Raw genomic sequence first — 18445 nt, forward strand, 5'->3', positions numbered from 1 at the left:
TGTGCCCCAGTGTCTCCCTACATTTATTCATTATCCAATCTGTATGCAGATAAGTCACCTTGCAGCATTGCTACAACATGTATGTAACCTTTTTGTATAGGGAACAAAAGTAGAGACATATTCTTCATAAATAGGGGAAAACGTCCTATACCAGCGAACTTGTTCTGTCCTTGGGAGTGAGAATATCAAAATTCTAAGTCACAGGTAGATAGAAATTGTAGATAGCGGCTGTCGACTTAGAGATGTCCACAGGGGCATAATGGGACACAGACATATGACACTCATTATTCCTCAAGAGTAGAAGGGTGAATGAATGTTCAGGGTAATTCAGTGTTAATAGTCGTAAGGATAAAGATACAGAGTGAGTTCTGTGCACATGGGAATCAGGATGCACTGGCTAGTGTCTCTGGAAGAGGGGAGAATGGATTCCCCATACTGGGGGCAGAGAAGTACATGATTTGGGAAGTGGAGCTTTGCCAGCCAAGGGAGTGGAGCAGCAGGTGCTCAGCGGCTTGTATCCTTGATCCCAAGATATTTCAGATGGAAAGCGTCTTCAGGGCAGTTCAGCTACCTACTTTTAGGTAGCAGCTGTTGAGTTGTTGGTGTCCTGTCTCACTTGAAATATGTCGCAGAAAGATGATTCAGAATGTTAGGCTGGATCCTCTCATTCAGAACATCTTCCATTGAGTGAGGAGACCTTTTCCCGTGCTGCCCCTGCAGTTCTTAAGATGAATTCTCACTGCTGATGTCTCTCTTCCTGGAGTAAGACACCAATTTAGCAAGTCAGCCTCAACTCTGTATTCGTTTTTTTATTTAAAAAAAATACTGTGCACTAACCTGTTTTGCTCCAATTAGACCCTAAGCACAGGTAACGGGAAGACTCATTCTGTTGTAACACAATCAAGCTGTCGCTTCTGATTTGCAACCTCTTCCTCTAGGCTATTGATGTACGGAGCTCTGGTGTTAGAACCTGGGACAAGTCATGCGCAGGACTTTCACTGAGAGTTTCCTGCTTGCATTTGATACATGTGGAGTTTGTTACTAACGCCAGTGATTTCTTCTGTCATCCTCTTTTGTGGTTTCATTTTATTGACTGATTGTCTCTCCTGCCTGTGCCATCGTGGGTTAGAACCATGACTTTGTCCCCTTTTTAGCCGGCAGTGTAATACAGTCAGACACGATTAATCAACTCGTGTGAAATTGCTAGCAGCTTGATGGAATGTGCTGTCACCTCCCATCATTTGCCAAACAGATTCTGCTTTTTTGCCCTGTTGGACATATCTTTGTGTGTTAGACAAACTTGTTCCTACTTCATGTTGAACTTTGGCATCAATCAAAAATAGGTCTTTCTATTTTCTTTCTTGGTTCCTTCTGTATGTGACTCTGAGCTTTGCTACGGAATTATCATCCTTCTGGAAAATGTCTGCAAGTGATGCTGATCCAGGCTGCTCTTGGTCCAAACCAGCCTTTCTTAACCTTTTGACCCTGGAGGAAGCCTTGAAATATTTTCCAGGCCTTGGGGAACCCCTGCCCACTCAGGCTCAAATAGAGGCCAGAAGCTGCAAAATTATTATATTCGTTTCATGGGTAGGCCTATATATACGCATTATCAGTGTTCTTAAACTGAAAATAAAGAAGGAAACTTGCCTCTTTAATGTGAAGTTGCCCGAATTTGAAATAATTTTTTAAATAAATCGTGATCTCCCAGGGAACCCCTAGTGACCTCTCGCGGAACCCCAGGGTGCCACGGAACCCTGGTTGAGAAACCCTGGTCCCAACAATGGCCCCTGGAAAATCATCTTCTGTTTAGTAAAGGAAGTGGTTTGATGTCATCACCGTACAAACTTCCTTTCCCCTGTGGGCACACACAGAAGGACAAGGAAGAACAGGTGATGCAACAGGTATTGCAATACCACAGTGCAAACTCTGCTCCTGAAGTACTTGTGTGTGACATCGTAATGCAAGTATAAAATGGCAGAGCTTGGGTTGTGATGTCACAAGACATGTTTGGTCATTTTGGCATCATTATGGCCAGCTGTCTACAGATGTCTCTGCTTTCCTCTACTCCAGAGTACCAGCTTATTATGGGACTGGGATCTGCAATGAGATAATATTACCTATGTTTCACTTATGAAAGATTAAGGGGAGAATGGCTCTTATAGGATAGCATCACAGCTCTGGAATTCCATGCCTTACCCAACTTGTACTGCTTTGGGCAAAGGCAGCATCTTGAGTGTGTGTCAGTACACTGCACACCAGTACGCTAAACTGGTAGGATACAGGCAGCAGTGTGTTGGCTTATAAGGCAGTCTCTAGATTAGCTGTCCTGGCTTGCATAGGGTTAGGATTAGTGTGAGAATGCTTGGAATAAGACTGAGCTTTGAGCATACTGGCCCAAACAGGTCAAAACTGGTCAGTGCTATGCAAAAGCCTAAGAAGATTGTCTATACCTTCTGTATCTTACTAAAAAGCATGGCATAAGAACCTCAGTTGACGAAAGCCATGATGGGCAATGGAGGTCAGTATCACTAGTCCCATCTGGTGATAGCCATGGCATATGTAAGATTGTGACTTGGAATGTCAGAGGAGTAAAGGAACTTAAAGGAAGAAAAATAGATCTATTGTGTGTCTGTGAAACTAAAGGGAAAGGGAAGGTTGTACTATATCTGAATGAAGGGATCTGATCTTGGGGAGCCGATTTGATGAATGCATGCAGGGAAATGAAGGTGTAGATTTAATTATGAGCAACAGGGAACAATGTGAAGCAATAGAGAAGAAGCACTTGGGCCAGGCTCAAGGAAAATGAGAATAGTGAGAATAGGGTTTCGTTTGTATGTGGTTTAAGCAGCTTTTCCTACCTACAGATGGAAAAGAATGAATTAAAAGAACACAGTTGATCTAACTGTTTATTATGAAAGGCTGAAAAGTATTAGTGAAAGATACATAGGTTCTCAGAAAAAGTGGACATGGAAGAAAAGGAAATATGTAAAAAAAATCTGGAGTGAAAATAGAATGACTTGAAGAAAAGAAAGTACAAGTCCTCTGTGAACAAGTATTAGAAGGCAGGTTCATCTCCTAACAGAATGAGTAGAAAATAAGTGGAGGAAAAGAAGATCAGGATTAGAGTAAATAGAATTGTATTAGAGTATCCCAGACGTGTCTGGTGATATACTGAGGCAGTATTTTTCAAGCTCAGCAACTTTAAGGTATGGGGATTTCAACCTCCAGAATTCCCCAGCCAGCATGGCTGGCTGGAGAATTCTGGAACTTGAAGTCCACACATCTTAAAGTCGCCAAGGTTGAGAAACACTGCACTATTGGAAAGTATGAAAAAGTATGTTTGGTGTAGGATGAAATGAAAGAGGCAATGGATGAGAAAAATGTATGTAAGAACAATTCACGGAAGGGAGGGAGGGAGGGAAGCAGATACTGTATTATGTACAGATAGAGAAACAATAGCTACATAGTCAAAGATGACAAGGGACTGTTAAAATTAAAAGAACCAGAGGAAATGCAGAGTGATTTTGGTAAGAATTTTAAAAACTGCTTTGAGAAAGACTAAACAAGGAACTTCTAGCAAAATGCATGTCATTAAAAATAAAAGTGATGAATGATTTGGGATGAAACTGAAAAGAGGGAATGTTGGGAGAAGTATTTTAGATATTTATGGGAATGATAATGATGTGTCCAAAAAGTAGAAGTGAAACAAATGCTATAAATATTAGCATCCTGGAAGAAAATGGATGAATATTTGATAAATGCTGGGAGGATGTTGGAAAATCATAAGGCTGAGGATGTGGGCGGTATAACAGGAGACATGTTTAAAATATGAATGTAGTTTCCCTGCGGAGGGTACGACTTGTTTAATGTGTGTGTGAAAATTTCACCTGTTTCTTAAGATTGGAAGAATGCCATTATTTTTTTTCCCTCTGTACAAAGAGAAAGGTAGAAATAGTGAATGCAAAAACTACAGGGGGATTAGACAATTAAGGATGTCTGGAAAGGTGCTTGGCAGAATTTTGATTGAAAACATAGAAGAGGTGACAGTAAGCAAAATTTGGGAAGTGCAGTTCAGCTTTATGCCAGGCTCAGGGTCTGCAAGTTGGATTTTTAACCTTCAGCAGATGGTTGAGAGAGGTACAGATGGGGGTAAAAATTATTGTATGTTGCTTTCAAGAAAGCATATAATACAGATAATCCTTGTTTAGCGATGGCTTCGGACAATGACTGTTCACAGGACGCTGATGAAAAAGGAACTTTGCAATCAGTCCTTGCATTTACGACCTTTGCAGGTCTGTAAAGCAAAGGAAAGCTGGAGCAAGATCATAAGCACAGTTGCAGTTTTATTTAACTGCTTCGCTTAATGACCAAGTGGCCAGTCCCAATTGTGGTCGCTAAACGAGGACAACCTGTAATTAATTACATTATTGGCATGGGAGAAAGTCAGTTTTCGGTAACTTCAACAGCTGGAAATGATTCAACTTGTTGTATTGTTATCATGAGTGGTTGAGATGCTGCACAAGCAACTTCATCTCCTAAACCAAAGTTGGCAGGAGTGAAAAATAGGCTGCTGGGAAGTCACAGGGCCATCACCCTCCAGTCCAGGCATGTCAGCTTTCCAAAGGCATCCAGTTGGCCACTGGGTGCTGCAGAGGATGGACCAGATGGGCTTAGGGCATGATCCAGCCATATCTTATCACAAGGAGGGGAGAAATAATGACTAGGCAAGTCCCAATTGTGGTTGCTAAATGAGGATTACCTGTAAAGGGTATATGGGTGAATGATGGAATGTTCTGCTTGTATATGGAATTGAAGGTGGGGTTATTTATTTATTTATTCATTCATTCATTCCGCCTTTATTATTTTTATAAATAACTCAAGGTGGTGAACATACCTAATACTCCTTCCTCCTCCTGCTTTGCCCACAACAGCAACCCTGTGAGGTGAGTTGGGCTGAGAGAGGGACTGGCCCAAGGTCACCCAGCCGGCTTTCATGCCTAAGGCGGGACTAGAACTCTCATACCACACCTGATTGGCTCTTAGGCTAAGAGAGAGGGACTGGCCCAAGGTCACCCAGCCGCCTTTCATGCCTAAGGCAGGACTAGAACTCTCCTACCACTCCTGATTGGCTCTTGGGCTGAGAGAGAGGGACTGGCCCAAGGTCACCCAGCCGCCTTTCATGCCTAAGACGGGACTAGAACTCACAGTCTCCTGGTTTCCAGCCCAGCACCTTAACCACTAGACCAAACTGTCTGTCAAAGCTATGAGAGCTGTATATGGTGGAAGTAAGGCTTGTGTGAGAACAAATGAGATGCTTAATTAATGCTTCAACTTTGAACAGGGAGTACTACAAGGATGCGTGATGTTCCCTTGGTCGTTTAATTTATAGAAAAAGGTATAAGGAATGCTTGTGGTGAATGTTAGAGATGTGCTGATTGGAGTTGTGAATGTTGATGTTCAGGTCTTTCATTATGTGTCTGAAGTAGGATCATCTGAGCCTGGTCACTTGTGTCTTGAGTGAGAACTCTGGGTTGATGTACTCTGTAACCCGTGTGTTTGTTTTCTTGGCTATCTGTGGTATTCCCAGAGTACCCCGATGGGAGGAAATGGGCGGGGACAAATTAGATAGATGGATGGATGGATGGATGGATGGATGCATAGATAGATAGATAGAAAGATAGATAGATAGATTCTCAAGTGTCCTCATGAACACCAGAGTTTGAAATAGTCATGGTTTTAGTCTCACTAAATTTCTAAGAACTATTTCAGCTAAATTAATCTGCATCCAGCCCAGTGATTTTAATCTCTGTTTGGTTCTCCTGTGTCTTCAGCGAGGCATCTGTATATCTAGCAATTAAACTGGTTTAATAATCACCCTTCTCTGCAAGGAATCCAAATGCTTTTGCAGGATAGATAAAGGTTGAGGGAATTCTTCGTACCTTCACCAAACTACACGATGAGAGAATCCACATAACTATCCAGGAGAAAACTTGACAATTTTACTAGGACAGAGGTTGTATACATTTGTAAATGACATGTTCTAACTCTTACTCCTTCTCCCATTTTATACGCTTCTCTTGAAAACAAAACAAAACAAAGCCCTAACTGAAAAGAAAAAAAGAGTGATTCCCCATGTGTGAAACACCTACAGGAGTGAATCACTTACCTGTCTCATCTACCTTAGAACTGCAGTTCTAGAGAACATCAAAGAAAGACCATCACAATCCCCAGATGCTTTGTTTTCCATCTTATCTATTGAAGTATTTATAGGGTGACTCAAAATATGGAACATTTAAGGAATGGAAGCAGACTAAATTGGTTCTCCCACTAACTATAATGGACCCTAAGTTCAAATATATTGGATGGTTTGTGGTATCTCCCACGTGGCATTAGACTCTAGCTAGATATCCAAAACAAGAACAAACTCAACTGCATGATCCTGTTTTCTTGGTGACAATCATGAATCATAATTACCAGTTTCTCAAAGAATTACTTAAAATCAAAATTAATTGGTTCTGCTCAGCATAAACATATTTAATGAGGAGATTCACTATCAGGCTAACTGTTCTAATCAGCAGGTAGGAAAAAATGCAGATAGTTAATTAGATTTAATGAAAAACTGTGTGTAATTTTAAGTATAATCAATTATTTATTAATGTAATGAGCAACTCTGGCTGGGCTTACTAATTAACTCATTTAAAAATTATGAATAACCTTTTCATTTGTAATTATTTTCTACATCTTGTCAAGCTGAAGATAAAAACTGCATTACCTTTTTTTAAAAAAAGCAAAAGCAAGCCTGTCTGCCACAATTCTCTTTTGCTGAATAAAATGGAGATTTCTGGGCCAGTGCTTTTCACTGTTTCTTGGGTCACCTGGTAGGGGGTGACCCTACCTGAACTTTTGTAGGCATTTTTCAAATATAAATACAGTGAAACCAGAAATAGTGATGCAGGAGTTGGAAACAATAGCACTCCCACTGATGCAACCCAAAATATGGAACTGTTATTTGGATGATACTTTAATCATTATCAAAAAAACAACTAGAGAACACGTGCAAAACAGTCAGCATCTTTCGTGGAATTAAAAGTCGTGAAACAAGAGAATAACAATAGGCTATATTTCCTGGATATACTCATCAAGACAGAAAACAAGGACAGACTATAAATCCAAAGCAACCCACTCCAATCCAGTACTCAATTATCACAATAACAACTCAACCGCATACAAAAGAAGCTGTGTATAAACCCTCTTCAAATGAGCAAACACGCACAGCGATAACCTACAACTCCAAAAAGTAGAAATAGACTATCTACATAGCAGGTTTCAATGCAATAGGTATCCACACAACTTCAATAAAAAGTGTCTATCCACACAGCCAGCAGGCATTGGGCCAGGCTGGGAGTTGAGCCCAGCATGTATTGTAATGACTGCCTATCCAAAACAACAGTCAGACTCACACAGGACTTCTATGGAAATCTTATTTAATGATGAATAGTATGCAGGATCCCAGGTGAAGCTGAGAATACCAAAAATGCGGGATTTCTCCCAATTAACCCACAAGCAATCCCGGACCCCTCCCCCTGAAGTCAGCACAATCCCATCCCCTTGCAGGTGTTAGTCACGGTTGCTGGCAGTCTTTGGGTAACGTCCTTGACCCATCAAGTTAGCCCAAACACACGTTCCTTCGTACTCACATCATCCAGCTCACTGCCTGGCACGAGTGAACAGTAGCAGCCCCCTCCTGGACAACAGCACGTGTCAGCACCAGCATGGCATGGGAACTCGTTGTGATGTTTCAGAAACTTTGGAACACGAACCGTGACACTATAGAGTGTGAAATGGGCTTACCATTTGCACCTACGATGGGTTTTTATTTTGGGGGATATCCTGGTTTTTATTCTTTATGTATTTATAATGCTTTGACGATTATTAGCCACCCAGGGTTATCCGGTATAAGATGGATGGCCATAAAAATCTTTTAAATAATTAATTTAAATGAAAATAAATAAATAAACCAATCACAACTCAATTCATGAAAAAGATCCCTCTGCCATAGATCAGAAACATCTCAGAAACTACCAATAGGTTACTACAAGCCCTTGGCATCATGGTAGCCCATAACCCAATGAAATCTACCCAAGCAGATCCAAAGATCCCACAGCTAGAGAAGAAAAGATAGGAATCATTTATAACATCCAAGGCAGGGTCTGTGAAAACCACTCTTGAGGGCAAACAGGTAGAAGATTGGCAGAAGGCATCCATGAACATCAGTTGGTAGTTGGAAGACATGATGAATTTCACAACACACTAACAAGTTTAACCCCAGTTCCAATTGGAAAACTGCAGACATTTTTGACCAAGCCAGATTCAATAAGCAAGAGAATTCCTAGATGCTTGGCACTTGGACAAATCAGATCCATTGAGATAAGCTCCATCGATAAACTGTTCAAGGAAGGAGACAACCCAAGGTCATCAATCAATCAATCAATGCCCCTAAGCACATCCTTCCTCATCAGACACCTATTAATCCTGATGCTGAGAAGCAGGAACCCCACCAGATGAACAGGAACCATCAAGGAAGACCCACTACCCAATCAAAGCTGTTAGGATAAGCTGTCATAGATAGGAGCAACCAGCACTTCACTCCCCCATGCACTGATTAGGTTACTTTGCCTGGTGATGCCACATCTTCAGGAAGAAAAGCAAGCTCACATAATACCAAGGACCCAACAGTGAAACCAGTTTACCAGACCTCATTACCATGGACCGAATTTCCACAATGATTTACCTAAATTGCCGAATCAAGTCATCGCACAAATAGTATAAACTGACAGAAAGAACTTTGCATAATAATGACATCAGGCACTGTGTAAGTGCACTCTGAACTAATGGACAATCAAGAATAGCAGCAGCCCCCACTACTGGTCCATTAAATGGTGGTTAAATCATGGTTCCACTTTATATTATTTCTCTCCTGCCAGTTTATGTTTCAACCCTGATTTTATATTACTAATTTTAATGGAGTTTAATTGGGTTGGGTTAACAAAATGTATTTCATGCTGACTTGGGTTAAATTAAGGAAGTTGATGTTTCTGGATTTATGATGTTAAATTCTCTAAACAATATTAGCTTTCTGAAATAACTCAGTTCAATAAGTCTGGGATAAACGCTCTATTAATATCTCAGAAAACTACCAAATTGAGGGAAATACTGGTTCTTTTTACTTAACCCATGTGAGCTGTGTGGATATTTCGAGTCCAATCCTGTGTCCCTGGAGTGTTGCCAAAATCAAATGGCATCGCACAAGATAAATTGTAGATCAACACAATGTTATTTTTAATTATGTTCCTTTTGCTTTGGATTTGTTTTTATCTGATATGTATAATGCCTTCTTTGCTTTAACTCACATCTTTTTAAAACAAGAGAGGGAGGGAGAAACAGGATCTGAATTTCTACTCTGTTCATCCTCTCCTGTTTTACCAATTGACTGAATTTATAAGGCCAGCCAAGTCCACTGCAGCTCTAGGTAGCATACAATATTAAAATAATCAAAATTAAAAACAAACAGGCATCTGGGGGAAAAAAACATCAATCTCTTAAGCACAAGGGCCCACCACCCATACTAGCTTGGGAAAACAAAGGGTCTTTTAAACAAGCTCAGAGTGGGATCATCACTCCATCACTTTTAATTGTTGCTTGTTGGAACTCATTAACTTAAAATTGGGGGGAGGGCATCCACTTCCATGTTATTCATCCCTTCCTTAAGTTATCAACGGAATGATCCCAAATAGGGCCAGAAATAAGACCTGTCATGACTTCCCATGCCCTGCCTGCTTCTTCATATTCCTCTACACACACACAAACACAGACACCTTTTCACTATATTAATTTCAGCCTGATCTAGATATGGGACTTAAAAGATCATGTTCCTCAAGACTTGGCAGGACATTGCATTTAATCCATGCTACCAACCCAACACTCTGCTTTGGAGTTAACCAAGTTCTTAATCCAATCGCTAAGCTTTTTCTCTTTGGGATCATCACAGAATGTTCTTGCTGATGCTGAATGGATTCCCTGGTCCTAGCCCCTTCCAGGACAAATTCCAGGAGGTAGACTTGCACCATGAATGAGTTTATTTATTTATTTTATTTATTAAGCGGGTTTATAAGGCCACCCAACTCACACACAGTGACTCCGGGCGGCTTACAGAATTAAAAACCATAAAAACGCAATAGACGCCCCCAGGCAGCAGCAATCCCATTCATGTCAGCCACTTGATTGGCTCTGAAGGGGTCCCCAGGCCCATTGACAGAACCACATCTTCAGGGCCTTCCAGAAAAGGAGCAAGGAGGGGGCGGATCTTATCTCTGGGGGAATGTTGTTCCAAAGGGAGGGAGCCACCACCAAGAAAGCCCTTTCCCTTGGCCCCACTAGTTGTTCTTCCCTAACTGAAGGGACCCACAACATGCCCTTCCTCCCTGCTCTGTTGGGCCAGGCGGATGTAACTGGGGAAAGGCGGTCCTGAGTTATGTGATATATCCCATCCAGGTTTTGCAACAGATAGAAATCCACATTTCTAGTATATGTTCAATCCCCTTTCTCACAAGCAAGCTTTCAAATGATGTTTCCCATTATCGTATGGCTGAATGAAACGTAGTTGCACGCCTTAAGCACATTCCTTTATTTTATTTTTTTTATATTTTATTTTATTTTACTTTTGAAAATACTTTTCAGTTTGCTCTGAGACCTAAGTATTCTTGAAGGAAGGATGATAAAAATTTTCTGTAATAAACAGGGCTACCTTGGTTCGTTTAGAGACTACCTTGTCATCTGTGAACTTCTGAAAGGTCACAGAAATAAGAAGGATGCTCGAGCTGTAGCTTATATATTGAACATGTTCTAAGCTAGTCTTCCTCCATTCTCACCATTCATGTTTTGGATCACAACTCCCATCAATACTAGCTGATATAATTAATGGTCATGGGATGAGGTTGCAGATCCAAATATCTGGAGGGCAGAAAATTCAGGGAGTGGACTGACTAAGCCAGTGTTTCTCAACCTTGGCAACTTTAAGACTCGTGAACTTCAACTCCCAGAATTCCCCAGCCAGCATGGCTGGCTGGGGAATTCTGGGAGTTGAAGTCCACGTGTCTTAAAGTTGCCAAGGTTGAGAAACACTGGTCTAAGCTACAGTATATAAATGCCTGTACAAGTTCTGTGTTAAGTGGCCTTCAAACTCAGGATGGATGTTTCAAGTTGAAGATAATGGTCATGTTTGAGAGTGTATCCTTTTGGAAAGAGAAGGCCCAGAAGTGGGAGCATACATACGTTGACGGTATAACTCCTGAAGAAGCAATGTTTATTCTATATGTCAAACCCACGAATTGGATCTCGGAGAAATATATTTTATTCATCTTGCAGAGTTGGAAGTGCAGATTGGAATAGCTTAGGACCTTAGGAACTTTATAACGTCTTGCTTTTTTCTCTCTCTCTTGCAACATTTTGGTCCAAACGGAATATAGCACTGCTTAATTGCATTTTTAACTTGCCTTTTCATCAAATCACCAAACAGTTAACTTTTTTCTTCCTCATTTCATTTTTGGCAGACTACTCCCTACAGTTGTATGATAGGGAGATAAAATAATATCTAGAACAAAGAGAAACTAAGAGGCTCAATCTGTCCTCTGTTTTAGTGCGTAATCTTGAGCAGAAGTCCAACCAAGTTCAATAGGCTTATTCTGTGTATAGAATTCCATCCATAGAGCATATTTAGACTTTCTGGAAAAAAAGGATGCTGCTGTTTTAAGAACTAAATAAACTCTAATGAGATAATAAGTGGACTCCTTAAAGTGGTAGCATCTTTATTTCGGAGTAGCACAGAAGCCTGAAGGCTCTGTTTTATATAGCCATTAAGTACTATTTGCTTCCTGTGAAAACTTAGCTCTCTTGAGAAGTCTGTAATGTTGGGTGTGGTGAAAGGAAAGAGGAGAAGAGGACAACCAGCTGCCAGGTGATTAGAGGACCTGCAGGAACAGGTTGGGGACAGATCATCCTGGCGAAAGTCTGTTGAAGTGGTTGCTAATGGTCAACACTGATTTGAAGGCACATAATTGATCACTGTTCACTTGTGTGAGGTCCAAAGCACTTCCTTTGAATCATGTTTAAAGTGTGCAGAGCCCTCCTGTATTTTCATACGCGGTGGCGCTGCGGGTTAAACCGCTGAGCTGCCGATCGGAAGGTCGGCGGTTCGAAACCGCGCGGCGGGGTGAGCTCCCGCTGCTAGTCCCAGCTCCTGCTCACCTAGCAGTTCGAAAACATGCAAATGTGAGTAGATCAATAGGTACCGCTTCGGCGGGAAGGTAACGGCGTTCCGAGTCGTCATGCTGGCCACATGACCCGGAAGTGTCTATGACAACGCCGGCTCCAAGGCTTTGAAACGGAGATGAGCAGCGCCCCCTAGAGTCGGACTCGACTGGACTTTACGTCGAGGGAAACCTTTACCTTTACCTTACTGAATCACACCGTTTATAAACTCACTTCATTCCTGAAGGTGTGTAGAATTCTTGTAATTAGAATGCCCGGTTAACAGAAATTACCGTTGAAAGCTTCCAAGTGTAGAAGTCTGACAGTGTCACTGCTTCGTTTCTTTAAAAATAAAGCTCGTTTCTCCACCCAAATCTTTTTTCATCTATTGTGAATATTTTAGTTCTAGCTGAAGATATTGTCCCTGCTGGTTTCAGGCGAGATTTGGGATACAAACTGGAATTGTTTTGAACTTTTCAACGTTGATCTATATTTCTTACTAATTTCTTCTCTCTGCCCTTTCAGACCAAAGTTAAACCAATTCTAACGACATGGTTCACCAGCTAGTTTATTTTATTTTATTTTATTTTATATTATATTTTATTTTATTTTATTTTATTTTATATTTATTTTATTTTATTTTATTTTATTTTTTATTTTATTTTATTTTATTTTATTTTATTTTATTTTATTTTATTTTATATTTTATTTTTTATTTTATTTTATTTTATTTTATTTTATTTTATTTTATTTTATTTTATTTTATTTTATTTTTTCCTTCCTTCCTTCCTTCCTTCCTTCCTTCCATCCATCCATCCATCCATCCATCCATCTCCTTCCTGAATATGTATCTGGAATAAAAACTGTGTGCATTCAAGTTAAATGCAACCACAAGAAGGGGGAGGATGTTGTTTTCAGTTGGTAACCCTCATGTCTGATTGCTAAATCAGACACTCATTTTTGTGCGCTTGAAAGTGACCCTACCTAAGCTGATTTGGCTTCATCTCAATGCTGACTCTTCAGGCCAATACTTAATGGTCTCTCTGTTAATCCCACCTTTGAGTTCTACAATAGGTCCTTGTGAAACATCTCTGGGAACCTGATTTACAAAAGAACTCCTTATAGCTAAAGAGACAGAGGGTGCAGCTGCAAGAATATATCCTTAGTGCCTATAGAAAAATGGCCAAGGCAGGACAATTTTAAGCACTTCTCTTCTAGCATAACGGTGGTGGGAACACTAGGAGCTTTCCTGTCTGTTTTCTAGCTTAATTAATACTCCTACCAGCTGTTGTAGAAGAACAAAGCTAAAGAGAGTGGTGAGTTACACTAGGTTGACTTGGAATAAATTCCATGCAGGCAACGGCTTCCCTTTGGATGGGTCCCCCCCTCCCCCGTGAATAAATCAGAAGATTAGCACAATCCACTTGTGTGGTTGAACTTGATTCAGTTTCTCTCCAGAGACATCCATGTAGCCCTACCAGATCTGGGCTGCAGAAATGCAGATGCTTACAAGATGGCAGCAAAATTAGACATTTCCATCTCTCTGCTGCCATCTGGTGTTCCTCTGCATTTTTGCAGCCTAGATCTGGAAACCCAAGATGTGCCCAGCTTGCAATTGAGAGCACCATGGGCAAAGCACCTTTGGATATATTTTAACTTCAAGGCCAGAAACCAATTGATTACACTACATCCTCTCTCTCTCTCCTTTGTCCTTTCAGCTGCTGCTTTAGGCCTGTTGTGGGAGCTAAATATAACCAAAATAGCATGTTCTTTGTTCTCTTTTCTGCCTTTGCAGGCCTTTCTTCAGTTACATTGGAGAGAAAGCCTCTGAATTTTTTTTTTTTAGCTTTGTTTTTTAGGGCTTGGCATTTAGGTTTGGATGGCAGCCATGGATAGCTTTGTAGCCTAGGGACTGCAGAAGCTGAACTGATTTAACTGCTGCTCTAAAAGTAATAGTACAAAATCTTGCATTACAGCTGTCCTTCTCAAGATCGATTCCTCCCCAGCCCATTGGCAGCTGGAATGCAGAAGTTAACCTGGAAAATGCTGTAATGCGTTGTCCTCTTTGTTCCAAACCTCACCAAGATCTCACCTTTCAGATTTAAAAGTAGTGGAATAAGGGAGATAGACAGTCCTTTATAGGAACCACTAAAAATAAGCATTGTTCTATGCCAGAAAGTAATGATTGAAAAACGGAAAATACGTGGTTGAAAGGACTGAAATTTACATTACGTTATAATCTTAAAGAGAATTCTTTATAAAACGATGTGCCGTTGGTATATGTCACCAGAGAAATTGTCTAGGATGTATAAAGGCACTTCCAGTTCATGCTGGAAATACGAATAACAAGAAGGGACATTTTATCATGCTTGAAGGATGTGTAAAAAAGCTAGAAAAATTTGGATGCAAATAGATATACTGATTCAAAGGATTTTAAAGATTAATATACAATTGAGACCAGAGGTTTTTCTTTTGGGATTGATGGACAAACAGTTGGAAAAATGTCATGGAACTTTGTTTTTGTACCTGATAACTGCAGCAAGAGAGCCAGTTCGGTCTAGCGGTTAGGGCAACGGGCTAGAAACCAGGAGACTGAGAGTTCTAGTCCTGCCTTAGGCATGAAAGGTGGCTGGGTGCCCTTGGGCCAGTCCTTCTCAGCCCAAGAGCCAATCAGGTGTGGTATTAGAGTTCTAGTCCCGCCTTAGGCACGAAAGCCGGCTGGGTGACCTTGGGCCAGTCCCTCTCTCTCAGCTCAAGAGCCAGTCAGGCATGGTAAGAGAGTTCTAGTCCCACCTTAGGCCTGAAGCCGGCTGGGTGACCTTGGGCCAGTCCCTCCCTCTCAGCCCAAGAGCCAATCAGGTGTGGTATTAGAGTTCTAGTCCCGCCTTAGGCACGAAAGCCGGCTGGGTGACCTTGGGCCAGTCCCTCTCTCAGCTCAAGAGCCAATCAGGCATGGTAGGAGAGTTCTAGTCCCACCTTAGACAGGAAAGCCAACTGGGTGACCTCGGGCCAGTCACTCTCTCTCAGTCCAGCCCACCTCACAGGGTTGTTGTTGTGGGAAAAATAGGAGCAGGAGTATTAGGTATGTTCCCCCCCTTGAGTTATTTATAAAAATAATAAAGGTAGGATTTAAAAAAACAAAACCAAAACATAAATAAATAAATGAATGAATGAATGAATGAATGAATGAATGAATGAATGAATGAATGCACAAAGATGGGACGATTCGGCATTGCCCACAATGGAGGAATGGTTGGTGAAGATGATGGAACTTGCTGAGATGGCCCAATTGATTTCTTTGATTAGAGAAAAGATAATATCTACTTTTATTACTGACTGGAAACCCCTGATGGACTTTTTGCGGAATACAGAAAAAAATGAACTTATGGTTTATGGTTTGGATGATTAGACAGGATAGATCATAGATAGAAGAGAGACATGTTGTAACATTAGAGAAAGAGGCAAATTCATAATTGCACTTAAAACTGTTGCAAAGATCAGAAGCCACTTCTTTGTATCTTTTTTCTTTCTTTTCTATTTCTCTATAACTTCTTTTTCCTTTCTTGCACTTTTGGCTTTCACTTTGATTTCTTTCTTTCTTTTTCTTTCTTTTTTCTTTCTTACTTTATATTAGTTTCTGTTAGTTTTTATCTTCCTTTTAAAAACGTTTAATAAAATTATGAGAAGAAAAACGTTAAGAGCGATCTTCCAGTTCAGCAAGCAAAGGAACAGTAAAGGTTTCACTAAAAAAGCAGGCAAATCAACCTAACATTCAGTAGCTTTAAAACGGAGAAAGGACAAGCAGTTCAGTTGTTTTCCAGGTTGTGTCAGCCTTTAGAGGTGGTCCAAACAAGAATCACCAACCATGAGTACTAACACTACTCTACAGAATCTTGCAAGTCTGAAAGGACGTCTGTCCCCCGTCTCTTTTACAGTCCCAATAAACTAGGGAGGGTCCCTTCTGAGATGTTTGCCATGTCCCCATTCCTTCTGAGGGCCGAGCTGCCTCTTATCTGACCACATATTCCCACATTACACGTTGATTCCCTGGATTAGTTCATGTTATTTTGGGGTCTCCTTTGCTCATTGTTTTATTGGTGACCCAGGGCCTTTGCCAGGCTCTTGTGGGTCAGATTTGCAGTTCCTTCATGACTGCCTTGCTCTGACATCCATCCAAAGCAGGAAACAGTAGGCAGCTCAAGGTGGTGTATTAACACCGTGGATCTTGTTTTCTTAGAGTCAGGAGATGCTAAAGAGCCCACATCCAATTGCTTTCTGTTGTAATCCTTGTGTTTGGGCTGGTCTTTGCTGTACAGAATCACTACGTCAGTGTTTCTCAACCTTGGCAACTTCAAGCTGTGTGGACTTCAACTCCCAGAATTCCCCAGGCAGCATGAGAGTTGAGGGCCACACAGCTTGAAGTTGCCACGGTTGAGAAACACTGCATTAGGTTATCCTTTGGTGCTTCCTGCCTGCCTCTCTGATCTATGATCTGCGATAGCGTTGAGCATTGGGTCTAATGTTCTGAAATTATATTACATTCTAAAGAGTCTTAGAAAACAGGACTGAATTTCGATTGCTAACTCACCTGTGAGAAGAATCATGTGGCATCAGAACACACAACTTGCCAAGTCTTGGTGAAGTCTGGGACAAAGAGGCCAATCCATCACAGCATTTTCATGATATCCTTGATCAAGGATTATCAGATCTGGGCTGCATTAATCCAAATGAACCGTAGGTGGCAGAAAATACATTGTTGTCTGTATCTCTCAGCTGCCATCTAATGGTCATCCAGTCCTTTGCAGCTCAATTCTGGTATCCCTAGGGGAGCTGGATAGAATTTATGGGACAACAATTATGCAATGGAGATTTTCAAACAAAGATCGGGCAGCCATTTGTCTGGGATAGTCTTGCCCTGGATGGACTAGAAGACCTCGAAGGTCCCTTCCAACCCTAAGATTCTATTATTGTTTTGATCCCTCTGCCAATGCCCCTAGATAGGCTTATGTGAAAGGAAGCTGGGAAGAAAAGAAGAATGGGAATGGGATTCTTCTGAAGAGGGGGAATAATCCTACCTCTTTGCCTATTTCAACCTTTCTATTTTGGAAATAGATACTTGCTGAGCTATGCTGGAACCTTGAAGGGAGCATGCATAAGGTTTAATACCTAAAAAGAAATGTGTACAGAATTGAGATTTATACGAATAATGTTATTAACTATCTCAGTTCTTCAGGGGTCAAGCTTTCCCTTCGTGCAAGACAATGCAAAGGTGCTCTGCAGCTGGGTTAGCAAATTCACTCAGCTTGGTTATTGATTGAGCCCCCTTTCTGGATTTGCAAGACATTGAATCACAAACTAATGAAATTTGGGGTGTGCGTGGTTGGGTGCACAGCAACCTAAACCACAGCAATGCCATTTACAATAAAATGTGAGCCAAGTTTCACCTCTTACGAAAAGGCAGTTTTAAGCATTTAACTGACTTGGAAGCATCATGGCGCAGATCTAGCGCAGTTCACGTCCAGGTACATTTTGATTCTTCCTGAGTAGAAGAAACAACATTTTGCAGCATAATTCCTGCCCCCTTTATTTGTGTCCCCTTTATAACAAATGCCACATGTTTTCCTCCTTGATTTATTTATGTATTACGATTATTTATCACCCACATTTCATGATAAAACTTCTCCTAAAATACTTGCAAGCTATATGACATGTAATTCAGAATGCTGCCGTTTTGATGTGCACCTCTCTTGACCTTGTGTTGTGTTCCTTGACACTGATTCTCAAGGGTTCAGGTGCCTCTAATGTTGAAAGCAATATGTAGCTATCAAACCTAGTCACCTTCCTCAGTAAAATTGTCTCGGGCTTTAAGGCCACCTAAATTGATTGCTATCATTGTATCTTCTGGTAGCCGGCCCCACTAGGCACTGCAGAAAGGGATGTTTCCATTTATCATTTGAAGAATAAAGGTGGCTGGTTGAGGCTACCTGGAGAAAGAGCTGTATTCATATGTTACTAAGAAACAAAAAGAAATGGAACTAGGAGGTGAGGCCTGGCACTTTTCTGGATTCTTGCAATTCCATTTTGTGCTTTATTAATGTGGGTCTGGAACAATGCATCTTTTGTTCCCCTCTCTCCCCTG

General features: G+C 41.0%; 1 protein-coding gene across 1 annotated transcript in view; it reads left to right on the forward strand.

Annotated features, from left to right (window-relative positions):
- TENM4 (teneurin transmembrane protein 4) overlaps positions 1-18445 on the forward strand; it is a 445069-nt gene that overhangs the window by 239834 nt on the left and 186790 nt on the right. The window lies entirely within an intron of this gene.

Source organism: Candoia aspera, chromosome 5 (genome assembly GCF_035149785.1).
Source record: "Candoia aspera isolate rCanAsp1 chromosome 5, rCanAsp1.hap2, whole genome shotgun sequence".
In the NCBI taxonomy this organism is placed as follows: Eukaryota; Metazoa; Chordata; class Lepidosauria; order Squamata; family Boidae; genus Candoia; species Candoia aspera.